General features: G+C 47.5%; 1 pseudogene across 1 annotated transcript; it reads left to right on the top strand.

Annotated features, from left to right (window-relative positions):
* The first annotated feature begins 6,664 nt into the window (after positions 1-6,664).
* Positions 6,665-8,188, top strand: LOC123046157 (lecithin-cholesterol acyltransferase-like 1; annotated as a pseudogene). Its single transcript, XR_006421986.1, has 2 exons — positions 6,665-7,102; positions 7,193-8,188. The product of XR_006421986.1 is annotated as a lecithin-cholesterol acyltransferase-like 1 (transcript).
* Positions 8,189-11,178: the final 2,990 nt, after the last annotated feature.

The raw sequence follows: 11,178 nt of genomic DNA on the forward strand, positions 1-11,178 counted from the left end.
ATCTAGGGCTCCGGCGGAGCTGTTCTACCGGGGACACCTCCCTCCGGAAGGGGGAAATCTTCACCAACGTCATCACCAACGATCCTCTCATCGGGAGGGGGTCAATCTCCATCAACATCTTCACCAGCACCATCTCCTCTCAAAACCCTAGTTCATCTCTTGTATCCAATCTTGTATCAAAACCACAAATTGGTACCTGTGGGTTGCTAGTAGTGTTGATTACTCCTTGTAGTTGATGCTAATTAGTTTACTTGGTGGAAGATCATATGTTCAGATCCTTTATGCATATTATTACTCCCCTGATTATGAACATGAATATGCTTTGTGAGTAGTTACGTTTGTTCCTGAGGACATGGGTTAAGTCTTGCTATTAGTAGTCATGTGAATTTGGTATTCGTTTGATATTTTGATGAGATGTATGTTGTCTTTTCCTCTAGTGGTGTTATGTGAACATCGACTACATGACACTTCACCTTTATTTGGGCCTAGAGGAAGGCATTGGGAAGTAATAAGTAGATGATGGGTTGCTAGAGTGACAGAAGCTTAAACCCTAGTTTATGCGTTGCTTCGTTAGGGGCTGATTTGGATCCATATGTTTAATGTTGTGGTTAGGTTTACCTTAATACTTCTTTCGTAGTTGCGGACACTTGCAATAGGGCTTAATCATAAGTGGGATGCTTGTCCAAGTAAGGGCAGTACCCAAGCACCGGTCCACCCACATATCAAATTAACGAAGTACCTAACGTGAATCATATGAACGTGATGAAAACTAGCTTGACAATAATTCCCATGTGTCCTCGGGAGCTCCTTCCTCATTATAAGAAATTGTCCAGTCTTATCCTTTGCTACATAAAGGATTGGGCCACCTTGTTGCACTTTATTTACTTTATTTACTTGTTACTAGTTACAATTTATCTTATCACAAAACTATCTATTACCTACAATTTCAGTGCTTGCAGAGAAAACCTTACTGAAAACCGCTTATCATTTCCTTCTGCTCCTCGTTGGGTTCGACACTCTTACTTATCGAAAGGACTACGATAGATCCCCTACACTTGTGGGTCATCAGGGAGCTATTGCTTATCACATACTTCTCAAAGCGACGATGTACTTCATTTATATTATCATTTGTCGAAGCTTTGATCTATATGTTGTCATCAATTACCAAAAAGGGGAGACTGAAAGTGCAACTAATCCCTGGGAGGTTTTGGTAATTCATAACAATATATAGCTCATTGAACTAATATTCTTTCAAGATCAATGTTTCAGAAAGTTCAATGATTGGTATGGCATGGACTAGAGATGTGGACCCCTCAAAATGCTAAGGACACATATTGGCAAAAGCTCAAGACTCTACATTTTCATTTTAGTGATCCGAGATCACATTGAGTCCATAGGAAAAGTCAATACTATGAAAAGGGGCTGAGGTGTTGCTTAATGGCTTGCTTGCTCAAAATGCTTAGTGATATGCTCCAAAAGCCCTCAACCACTTTCTCATTTCCACATATGTCCTAAACCTAAAGTCAAACTCGGCCCCACCAATTTGATCTATCTGGCGCCACCGAGTTCACTTGACATAGCCATAGCCAGAAACCCTAATCAGTTCGGTCTCACTAATAGGGATCTCAGTCTCACCGAGATGGGATTGCAAACTCTATGTTTCCCTTCGTAACGTTTTGGTCTAACCAAGATGAGCGATCGGTCCCACTGAGTTCGCAGTGCAAACTCTCTGTTTCCTTTTCGTAACATTTCGGTCTCACCGAAATGAGCGATCGGTCCCACCGAGTTTGCCTGACCAAGTATCTGTTTGCTTATTACTGAAATCGTTCTCACCGAGTTCATGCGACCGGTCTCACCGAGATGAGGTTTTTCTCTAAACCTATCGCATCGGTCTCACTGAGTTGATATTGTCGGTCCCAGCGAAAATCCTAACGTTCACATTTTGAACCAGGTCGGTCTCACCGAGTTTCACTATTCGGTCCCACCGAGTTTGGTAAATTGTGTGTAACAGTTAGATTTTGTGTGGAGGCTATATATACCCCTCCACCCCCTTCTCCATTGGTGAGAGAGCCATCAGAACGTGCCTACACTTCCACTACTCATTTTCTAAGAGAGAACCACCTACTCATGTGTTGAGACCAAGACATTCCAATCCAACCACAAGAATCTTGATCTCTAGCCTTCCCCAAGTTGCTTTCCACTCAAACCATCTTTCCACCATATCCAAATATGTGTGTGTGTGTGAGAGAGAGAGAGAGAGAGTTGAGTGTTGGGGAAACTATCATTTGAAGCAAAAGAGCAAGGAGTTCATCATCAACACATCATCTATTACCTTTTGAAGAGTGGTGTCTCCTAGATTGGTTATGTGTCACTTGGGAGCCTCCATCAAGACTGTGGAGTTTAACCAAGGAGTTTGTAAGGGCAAGGAGATCGCCTACTTCGTGAAGATCTACCCAAGTGAGGCAAGTCCTTCATGGGCGATGGCCATGGTGGGATAAACAAGGTTGCTTCTTCATGGACCCTTCCTGGGTGGAGCCCTCCATGGACTTGCGCAATCGTTACCCTTCGTGGGTTGAAGTCTCCATCAACGTGGATGTACGATAGCACCACCTATCGGAACCACATCAAAAATCTCCGTGTCTACATGGCGTTTGCTCCTTCCAAGCTCCTCCCTTTTACCTTAATATGCAATGATTTACATTCCGCTGCTATACTCTTAGAATTGCATGTGTAGGTTGATTGCTTGACTTGTGTTAAGTTGCTAAAATCTGCCAACACTTAAAATTGGGAAAATGCTAGATTTTTATTTGGTCAAGTAGTCTAATCACCTCCCCCCTCTAGACATACTTAAGATCATACGAGTAGACTGACTCCTGTCTGCATCTACTAGTATTACTCCACACATCGACCGCTATCCAGCATGCATCTAGAGTATTAAGTTCATAAAGAACAGAGTAACGCATTAAGTAAGATGACATGATGTAGAGGAATTAACTCAAGCAATATGAAGAAAACCCAATCTTTTTATCCTCGATGGCAACAATACAATACGTGCCTTGCTGCCCCTACTATCACCGGGAAAGGACACCGCAAGATTGAACGCAAAGCTAAGCACTTCTCCCATTGCAAGAAAAACCAATCTAGTTGGCCAAACCAAACTGATAGTTCAAAGAGACTTGCAAAGATATCAAATCATGCATATAAGAATTCAGAGAAGATTCAAATAATATTCATAGATAAGCTAATCATAAATCCATAATTCATCGGATCTCGGCAAACACACCGCAAAAAAGTATTACACCGAATAGATCTCCAAGAACATCGAGGAGAACATGGTATTGAGAATCAAAGAGAGAGAAGAAGCTATCTAGCTACTAGCTATGAACCCGTAGGTCTGTGGTAAACTACTCACGCTTCATCGGAAGGGCAATGGTGTTGATGTAGAAGCCCTTCATGATCGAATCCCCCTCCAGCAGGACACCGGAAAAGGCCCCTAGCTGGGATCTCATGGGTATAGAAGGTTGCGGCGGTGGAAAAGTGTTTTCATGGATGCCTCTATTGGTTTGGGGATATATGAGAATATATAGGCGAAAGAATTAGGTCAGGAGGTGCACGAGGGGGCCCACAAGGATGGGGGGCGCGCCCCCCATCCTTGTGGCTGCCTCGTGGCTCCTTCGACTTCATCTCCAAGTCTCCTGGTCCAAGAAAAATCATCGCGAAGATTTTATTCCGTTTGGACTCCGTTTGGTAATCTTTTTCTTTGAAACTCAAAAACAGAAAAAGAAAACAGGAACTGACACTGGGCTCTAGGTTAATAGGTTAGTCCCAAAGATAATATAAAATAGCTTATTAATACATATAAAACATTCAAAATAAATAATATAATAGCATGGAACAATAAAAAAATATAGATACGTTGGAGACGTATCACCGATTGATCCACTTGTCGTCTGCACCAGCGTCGAGATTGTCGCCCCGGTCACAGCTGCGGGCGTCGCCCTCTTCTAGTTGCCCCCCCCCCCCCCCGCCGCCGCCGCCGCCGCCGCCGCGGTCGAGAAAGCCGCCGTCGTTGGAGTAGTCGACGCCGTCTTCCCAGATGCGATCTTCTCGTGAGGAACGGCTCATTTCCCAGTCAACCTCTTCGCCATTGGCACCGCCCCCTAGCGGAAACAGAAGCACCACCGGCCGGTAACCTAGGGTTGCGCGGTCGCCTTCCCAGTCACCACCGTAACTGCACCACCCCCGCTAGCAAAACCCTAACACTAGCACATGAAGTTGATCGCCATGCGGTCGCCTCCCTGTCGCCTTAGTTTTTCGCTACGCGATGGACCCGCCCGTCGATGGGTCAATGACGCACGCATGTTCTTAAGTTTGAGACGATGCTATTCAGCACTAGTTTTGACCCATGTTAATTGGCACTCAAACGGAGGGAGTAGAAAAGTAGAAAAAAATCACAAAATACTTCCTCCGGTTTTTTAGTCTGCATATAAGATTTGGTCAAAGTCAAACTTCGTTAACTTTGACTAAGTTTATAGGAAAAAACATCAAGATTCATAATCTGAAATCAATATTATTAGATGCATCATGAAATTAATTTTCATACCATATAACTTTATTATTGTAGATGTTGATATTTTTTTCTATAAAGTTGGTCAAACATTACAAAGTTTGACTTTGATTAGATCTTATATGCAGATTAAAAAGAAACGGAGGGAGTATCATAAATATCTTTGCAATCCACCCTCATGTTGTCGCTGAATTTTTTCCCGCGAGGGTCCCACCTTTGTTCTTTTTTTTAGACAAACCGCGAGGGTACGCTCACCCTCGTGTTTGTCGCTGATTTTTTTTTCTTGCGAGGCTCCCAGCTCGTGAGGTACGGTCACACTCACCAGTAGGCTCATTACTAGGCTAGACATACATAGCTGCATTTCCATCACCTGACCGAACTACATCGTCACCCCTGACGTTTTGAGGGAAAATTGACACCTCAGATTGGATACATCAGCATCGCATACTGTATATATACAGTGTACTGTCAATGTCAACTGTAGCATAGATGTACTTCAGCTGTGACTTTACATTATTACTCTTAGCTCTGGAAATTGGCAGGGGCACGTTAGTGTGGGTGGACTCACCTGCAAGCCTTGCCACACGAGGGCATAGTAAAAAAGAAAATATCTGAAAAAGGTTTAAGTTTCAACAATGAAACTTACAGGTTTTGCATGTAAAAATCCAAAGTTTCTACAAGTTTTAGAGATATAATTTTAAGAAAAAAAATATGTCGGTCGTAGACACAAAATAATTGATTCTTATCGGTTGCTCGTACTAAGTTTTAATACTTTTTTAAAGTCGTCAAAATATATTTAAATTGGATCTTATGTCAAAGCGCTGGTCACGAGGAACACAAATATGAAAACAAAATTTAATTTAATTTTTTTATTTAAAAGATATAGGACTTTGAAAATCAGAAGCCAAAATAAAATGCTGACACCAGGACCTGAGTGACCCCGCACTTGCGTGCCGCAATCTTTGTCCCTCTTAGCGCAATGGTGTATCGTGTACGTGTTACCTATCGATTGATGATAAATCACCCCCCCCCCGCCGCCGCCCACACACACTGCGCTTTATATTATAAAGCAACTAATCGATAAATCGAACACGCTGGGGCCACATCACAAACAAGCCCAAAATAGAAAACGAGAGAAGAAAGAAAGAGAAACAAATGCCGGCACCGACAGATCAACGAAGCGAAGATGACCGGCAATCGCTGCACCCTCCGGAGGAAGTACCACCGCGCTCCTAGCACTCGAAAGTGTCGCATACCGAGCAACACCTTCAAGAAGGAATGCGACGACGACACTGCTGCCCGGACTAGTCCTAGGGTTTCCCTCGGTATGCAGAGGGTAGTGGGGAGGGGCATGCCCACTTCAGGAAGGCCCGACGGCGTCCGCAGGTGTCGTCGCGTCAGAGCTGGACGAGCGGTCAGGTATTTCTCCCGACCCAAACACCTACCACCACCCCGGACGCTCGGTAGTGTACCGCCCAACCTGCCGCCCACTAGCATATGCCACCACGATCAACGAACGGTCTCCGCCCTCTTACTGAGTCCACGGACACGAGACCTGGAGGACGAAAGAGGAGACATTGGGCTTGGGGGCGTCCGCAACACAGCTGGCGGGAGGGGACAACCTCCACCACCATCGCGGAGCCGACCGGACGCGGCGACAGGGACCTACCAGGCCCCTACTGGCCCGACCAGAACCAAATGGATCCGGACAGCCCCCGCCGCCCCGCTGGAGTTCACCGCCTCCTTGCCGCCGCCACCAGGGAGTAGCGCCGCGTGCTCTGACTCGCCGGCCCGCCCCAACCCAGATGGGGCCCGAAAGGGCCCAGATCTAGGCCGCGCGGGTGCCGCCGACCGCTAACACCGCTACATCGTATCGCGACCAACTGGCCCGTCACCGCCAGCGTCACGCGCGGCAGGGCCCGGCGGACCATGCCGCCGGCGGCGGCAGGGGAGAACGGCAGGGAAGGGGCTGCGGATCAGGGGGTTTGCCTTGGCCTATCGATTGGCCCAGCAGGATAAGGCTATCTTTTTTGTCTGCGACTTGTGAGGGATATACGTATATATGCAGCGTGAAGCTATACAGGATGGATGACCACCTCGGATTGGGAAGTGGTAGCTGCTACTAGTAACCATGAAGACATGGCTGCTCCGGTTGCTACATCTTGTGCTCCTGCTCCTCCCTCCTCCCCTCCGCGACAACTTCATGGCGAGCCAACGGCCAAGTGGCGACGGCCTCGAAGTCCACCACCCGATAGTCATGACCGCCGGTTTTAGCTGCCCCGACCTGGAGGCCCGGCTGACGGAGGCCTACACGCCGTCGCTGCCGCGCTGCGGCGCGCTCAAGGGGAAGGGCTGGTTCCCGATATACCACAACACCTGGGACCTGGTCGACCACGACTACGTGCCGTGCTTCAAGGAGCAGGCGAGCCTCGTGTACGACCCCGCTCTCAACGACTACCGGAACTTGCCCGGCGTCGAGACGCGCGTGCCCAACTTCGGCTCCGCCTACGGATTCAATGAGAAAAAGATTGTCCCGTAAGTTGGTCCACTGGTTAATTTAATTAATTATATATGCGTCAGTTCTTGCACTGGTTACTGGAATGCTCTGACGTTCCAAATGTCCAGCGACCGTGAGAAGCTCTGCTTGGTGAGCCTTCGCAAGGAAATAGAGGCGCTGGGATATCGCGACGGGGACACCTTTTCGGAGCTCCGTACGACATAGGCACGCACCGCCGCCGCCTGGCCAGCCATCCGAGGTGTACTCCGACTACTTCGCTCGTGTCAAGGAGCTGGTGCAGCACGCGAGCGAGAAGAACCAGAACAAGCCGGTCATCCTCATCGGCCACAGCTTCGGCGCCAGGGTCGTTCTCGACTTCGTCAATTCAACCCCGTTGCCATGGAGGGAGAAGTACATCAAGCACCTGTTCCTCATCTCGCCTGCAGTCCCCACGGGCTTCACGATGGCCCTCACCCACCTCACCGCCGGCCCGTCTGTCTTCCCAGTCGCTACGGTTCCGTTCATGGAGTTGCGGGCATTGTGGAGAACTTTTGCCAGTTCTCTTTTGGCCATGCCGTCTCCCGTGGCCTTCGGGGACAAGCCCATCATAATAACCCAACGCAAGAACTACTCCGCGTATGACATCGAGGATTTTCTTCTGGCCCTCGGTTTCAGCGCCGAAGAAACCGTGCCCTTTGTGAAGCGGGTGCTTCCGACGATGCTGAACGTGGAGGCGCCATTGGTGCCAACGACGCACATCATCGGTACGGGGATCCAAACATCGGAGCAGCTGGTGTTCTGGGAAGGTAACTTTGACGTGGCTCCAGAGAACGTGTACGGCGATGGAGACGGGTCCATTAATTTGGTCAGCCTATTAGCATTTGAGAAGGAGCTGCGTAGGCAGCAAAATCAGAATAATGCGCCCTACAAGTTCGTCGCCATTGCTAATGCTACGCACTCCGGTATTGTCATGCAGGAACATTTGCTCAGGAGGGTTATGAATGAAATTCTCGAAGCAAATCGCTGAAGAACATAAGGACATGTACCTTAAGATAAATATTGAGATGGAGAAAAAACTTCCCTTTTCTTAATTACGAGATGCCCTCTTAGCACAATATCTCTTCCGTATATGGACTATGTAAACATTTATTCACACAATTACGTTAATACGGGCAAGTCACGAACTAATCGTGTAAATGCTTATCAAATTTTGCTCGTGATTTACCTATCTAAATAGTATTTTGAATTTTATTTGTTAATCACTTATTTGATATAAGAATTTATGGATTTACCAAAGAAAGTATGATTTTATTGGTAAGTCAACAAAAGATGTGATAGTTAAAAATGTTTTTAACAAGAAGAAACCCGGTGAGAAAATCAAAGATATAAGAGGTAAAAAACATAATGGGAAAGAGGGAGAAGGAACATGCATAAAGTTGGACGAAGCACCAAAAAAAAGGAATACTATTTTTTATAAGTAGTGTATAAAAAATTTAGGCCCGCGCCAGGCGCCGGCCGGCCCAAATTTCGGCCAGTCGGCTGCCTAGCGTTAGATCTCACACGCATGAGTGGCTCTAATTAGCCCGTCGATTAGGTTGTCATCTTTCTCCTGCCCGCACACGCGCTTGAGAAACAAAATGGAGGAGCTCCCGCGCTCGCCCGCCGCGTCGCGTTCGGTCTTGGCCGCCCCGCGCTCGCAAGTGCTTGCCGGCCATCCCGGGCCGCCTGTGCTCGTCGCCTCCCGTCATAAAATTACTGCCAAATTTCGGCGCTCCTTTGTTCCTCTCCCTGCGATACTCATCTCCTCTCGGTTCCTCCCACGCTCGCACGTGCTTGCCGGCCATCCTGGGCTGCCTGTGGTCGTCGCCTCCCGTCATAAAATTGCTGCCAAATTTCAGTGGTCCTTTGTTCCTCTCCCCACGATACCCGTCTCCTCTCGGTTCCTCCCCCTCACCATGGCCGGTTGGCCATCTCCACGTCGCCCTTGGCCACCCCGTGCCACTCGCGCTCGGCGTCTCCCATCGCAAAAAACGTCGTGTGCGTCATCGGCTCACCCTGTAGCTTTTTAAATCGTTGGTCACTGGTTGAAACTTTTCACATATACAGTTGAAGCTTTTCAGGCAATGGTTGAAGCCTTTTCCATTCGCTGTGCCAGGTTGAAGCTTTCTCAAATGTTGATTGAAACTTTTCAGGCAATGGTTGAAGCTTTTTTTTGTTTCGTTGTGCCCGGTTGAAGCTTTCTCAAAACGCTAGTTGAAACTTTGCTCATGCAAGTTGAAGCTTTTCATGTCAGCAGATAGCTTTTTCCGTTGCATGGTGCCCAGGTTGAAGTTTTGTCTATCGTCGGTTGAAACTTTTGTCATATACACTTGAAGCTTTTTCTGTCAATGTTTGTAGCTTTTTGCACTGTGCAATGCCCGGTTGAAGCTTTCTCCATTGCCGGTCGAAACTTCCCATATACCATTGAAGCTTTTTGTGTCAACGGTTGCAGAAAACATGAGCACAGTTCCCCAGTTCGCCACGATGACCGTTGCATCTTGCCGCCGTGCGAGATGCAGCTGCGTCGGGCGCCGGTCGCAACTCGCAGCAGTGAAGGATGCAGCTCGGCACCATGCCGCGTGACCCTTACAACATTGTGCCCTTGCTTGCGTCGCGTGTGGCCAACCGGCGTTGCGACAACTCGCACATGAGCCATGGCGGAGGCGCCATTGGGGAGCATTGTGCTGCGGAGATGAGGGCGTTTGGTAGAGGGGCGGGGTGTGGATCATCAGAGAGAGAGAGAGTGGGAAAAGGGAGGAGGAAGTTCCATGGGGGAGGGTCGCGGTGGTGACGCAAGTGGTGCGGATGGGGGAATCAGAGGAAGAAGATGAAGGAAATATGCCCTAGAGGCAATAATAAAGTTATTATTTATTTCCTTATTTCATGATAAATGTTTACTATTCATGCTAGAATTGTATTAACCGGAAACATGATACATGTGTGAATACATAGACAAACATAGTGTCACTAGTATGCCTCTACTTGACTAGCTCGTTAATCAAAGATGGTTAAGTTTCCTAACCATAGACATGAGTTGTCATTTGATTAACGGGATCACATCATTAGGAGAATGATGTGATTGACTTGACCCATTCCATTAGCTTAGCACTTGATCGTTTAGTATGTTGCTATTGCTTTCTTCATGACTTATACATGTTCCTATAACTATGAGATTATGCAACTCTAGTTTACCGGAGGAACACTTTGTGTGCTACCAAACGTCACAACGTAACTGGGTGATTATAAAGGTTCTCTACAGGTGTCTCCAAAGGTACTTGTTGGGTTGACGTATTTTGAGATTAGGATTTGTCACTGCGATTGTCGGAGAGGTATCTCTAGCCCACTCGGCAATGCACATCACTATAAGCCTTGCAAGCATTGTAACTAATGAGTTAGTTATAGGATGATGTATTACGGAACGAGTAAAGAGACTTGCCGGTAACGAGATTGAACTAGGTATTGAGATACCGACGATCAAATCTCGGGCAAGTAACATATCGATGACAAAGGGAACAACGTATGTTGTTTTGCGGTTTGACCGATAAAGATGTCGTAGAATATGTGGGAGCCAGTATGAGCATCCAGGTTCCGCTATTGGTTATTGGCTGGAGACGTGTCTTGGTCATGTCTACATAGTTCTCGAACCCGTAGGGTCCGCACGCTTAAAGTTCGATGACGATTATATTATGAGTTTATGTGTTTTGATGCACCGAAGGTAGTTCGGAGTCCCGGGTGAGATCGGAGACATGACGAGGAGTCTCAAAATGGTCGAGACATAAAGATTGATATATTGGACGACTATATTTGGACACCAGAAAGGTTCCGGGTGAGATTGGTACAATACCGTTGCTCTAGGAGGTTATCGGAACCCCCCGGGAGGTATATGGGCCTTAATGGGCCTTAGTGGAAAGGAGGGGAAAGGAGCAAGGGAGGGGGCGCCCTCCCCCCAAGCCCAATCCGAATTGGGAAGGGGGGCGGCTCCCCCTTTCCTTCCTCCCTCCTTCCTCTTCCTTCCCTCTCCCTCTCCAAATAGGAAAGGGAGGAGTCCTACTCTCGGTGGGAGTAGGACCCCCCC

Source organism: Triticum aestivum, chromosome 2B, assembly GCF_018294505.1.
Source record: "Triticum aestivum cultivar Chinese Spring chromosome 2B, IWGSC CS RefSeq v2.1, whole genome shotgun sequence".
Taxonomy (NCBI): Eukaryota; Viridiplantae; Streptophyta; class Magnoliopsida; order Poales; family Poaceae; genus Triticum; species Triticum aestivum.